Source organism: Fringilla coelebs (genome assembly GCF_963513975.1).
Source record: "Fringilla coelebs genome assembly, contig: SCAFFOLD_45, whole genome shotgun sequence".
In the NCBI taxonomy this organism is placed as follows: Eukaryota; Metazoa; Chordata; class Aves; order Passeriformes; family Fringillidae; genus Fringilla; species Fringilla coelebs.
The window spans coordinates 1,076,013-1,079,253 of NW_028167308.1; positions in this window are offsets into that span (position 1 = coordinate 1,076,013).

Here is a 3,241-nt window from a genome sequence, read left to right on the forward strand (position 1 = left end):
TTACAGGCTTTTTCCCTGGGAAACAAAACTCACAAGCCACTGTTCTGGGTGTCAGTTTTCAGGACCCACTTGGCACTCTTAAACCAGACCAAGTTGGAACTGGTGCCACCTTGCGTCTGGGAGGCATCCTGCGAGAGGCCGAATTCCAGGAGGCACGCGGATATTTAAGTCCATAGGACCCTGAACCATTATACAGGCTTTTTCCCTGGGAAACAAAACTCACAAGCCACTGTTCTGGGTGTCAGTTTTCAGGACCCACCTGGCACTCTCAAACTAGACCAAGTTGGAATTGGTGCCATCTTGAATCTGGAAGGCAGTTTGCGAGAGGCCGAATTCCAGGAGGCACCCGGCAATTTAAGGCTGCTAGACCCTGAACCATTGTCCAGGCTTTTTCCCTGGGAAACAAAACTCACAAGCCACTGTTCTGGGTGTCAGTTTACAGGACCCTATTAGAACTCTCAAACCAGACTAAGTTGGCACTGGTGCCATCTTGCATCTGGGAGGCATCCTGCGAGAGGCCGAATTCCAGGAGGCACCCGGCAATTTAAGGCCTCAGGCACCTGAACCATTTTACAGGCTTTTTCCCTGGGAAACAAAACTCACAAGCCACTGTTCTGGGTGTCAGTTTTCAGGACCCACTTGGCACTCTTTAACAAGACCAAGTTGGAACTGGTTCCACCTTGCGTCTGGGAGGCATCCTGCGAGAGGCCGAATTCCAGGAGGCACCCGGCAATTTAAGGCCGCAGGACCCTGAACCATTGTACAGGCTTTTTCCCTGGGAAACAAAACTCACAAGCCACTGTTCTGGGTGTCAGTTTTCAGGACCCACTTGGCACTCTTTAACAAGACCAAGTTGGAACTGGTGCCACCTTGCGTCTGGGAGGCATCCTGCGAGAAGCCGAATTCCAGGAGGCACTTGGCAATTTAAGGCCTCAGGCCCCTGAACCATTGTACAGGCTTTTTCCCTGGGAAACAAAACTCACAAGCCACTGTTCTGGGTGTCAGTTTTCAGGACCCACTTGGCACTCTTTAACAAGACCAAGTTGGAACTGGTGCCACCTTGCGTCTGGGAGGCATCCTGCGAGAGGCCGAATTCCAGGAGGCACCCGGCAATTTAAGGCCTTAGAACCCTGCACCATTGTACAGGCTTATTCCCTGGGAAACAAAACTCAGAAGCCACTGTTCTGGGTGTCAGTTCACAGGACCCTATTAGCACTCTCAAACCAGACCAAGTTGGCACTGGTGCCATCTTGCGATTGGGAGGCATCCTGCGAGAGGCCGAATTCCAGGAGGCACCCAGAAATTTAAGGCCTCAGGCCCCTGAACCATTTTACAGGCTTTTTCCCTGGGAAACAAAACTCACAAGCCACTGTTCTGGGTGTCAGTTTTCAGGACCCACTTGGCACTCTTAAACCAGACCAAGTTGGAACTGGTGCCACCTTGCGTCTGGGAGGCATCCTGCGAGAGGCCGAATTCCAGGAGGCACGCGGATATTTAAGGCCTCAGGCCACTGAACCATTTTACAGGCTTTTTCCCTGGGAAACAAAACTCACAAGCCACTGTTCTGGGTGTCAGTTTTTTGGACCCACTGGGCACTCTTAAACCAGACCAAGTTGGAACTGGTGCCACCCTGCGTCTGGGAGGCATCCTGCGAGAGGCCCAATTCCAGGAGGCACCCAGCAAGTTACGGCCATAGGACCCTGAACCATTATACAGGCTTTTTCCCTTGGAAACAAAACTCACAAGCCGCTGTTCTGGGTGTCAGTTTTCAGGAGCCACCTGGCACTCTTAAACCAGACACAGTTGGCACTGGTGCCACCTTGCGTCTGGGAGGCATCCTGCGAGAAGCCCAATTCCAGGAGGCACCCAGCAATTTAAGGCCTCAGGACCCTGAACAATTGTACAGGCTTTTTCCCTGGGAAACAAAACTCACAAGCCACTGTTCTGGGTGTCAGTTTTCAGGACCCACTTGGCACTCTTAAACCAGACTAAGTTTGCACTGGTGCCATCTTGCGTCTGGGAGGCATCCTGTGAGAGGCCGAATTCCAGGAGGCACCTGGCAATTTAAGGCCTCAGCCACCTGAACCATTTTACAGGCTTTTTCCCTGGGAAACAAAACTCACAAGCCACTGTTCTGGGTGTCAGTTTTCAGGACCCACTTGGCACTCTTAAACCAGACCAAGTTGGAACTGGTGCCACCTTGCGTCTGGGAGGCATCCTGCGAGAGGCCGAATTCCAGGAGGCACGCGGATATTTAAGGCCTCAGGCCACTGAACCATTTTACAGGCTTTTTCCCTGGGAAACAAAACTCACAAGCCGCTGTTCTGGGTGTCAGTTTTTAGGACCCACTGGGCACTCTCAAACCAGACTAAGTTGGAACTGGTGCCATCTTGCGTCTGGGAGGCATCCTTCGAGAGGCCGAATTCCAGAAGGCACCCGGAACTTTAAGGCCATAGGACCCTGAACCATTATACAGGCTTTTTCCCTGGGAAACAAAACTCACAAGCCGCTGTTCTGGGTGTCAGTTTTCAGGAGCCACCTGGCACTCTTAAACCAGACACAGTTGGCACTGGTGCCACCTTGCGTCTGGGAGGCATCCTGCGAGAGGCCGAATTCCAGGAGGCACCCGGCAATTTAAGGCCTCAGGCCCCTGAACCATTGTACAGGCTTTTTCCCTGGGGAACAAAACTCACAAGCCACTGTTCTGGGTGTCAGTTTTCAGGACCCACTTGGTACTCGTAAAAAAGACTAAGTTGGAACTGGTGCCATCTTGCGATTGGGAGGCATCCTGCGAGAGGCCGAATTCCAGGAGGCACCCGGCAATTTAAGGCCTCAGGCCCCTGAACCATTTTACAGGCTTTTTCCCTGGGAAACAAAACTCACAAGCCACTGTTCTGGGTGTCAGTTTTCAGGACCCACTTGGCACTCTTTAACAAGACCAAGTTGGAACTGGTTCCACCTTGCGTCTGGGAGGCATCCTGCGAGAGGCCGAATTCCAGGAGGCACCCGGCAATTTAAGGCCTCAGGCCCCTGAACCATTGTACAGGCTTTTTCCCTGGGAAACAAAACTCACAAGCCACTGTTCTGGGTGTCAGTTTTCAGGACCCACTTGGTACTCGTAAAAAAGACTAAGTTGGAACTGGTTACACCTTGCGTCTGGGAGGCATCCTGCGAGAGGCCGAATTCCAGGAGGCACCCGGCAATTTAAGGCCTCAGGCCCCTGAACCATTTTACAGGCTTT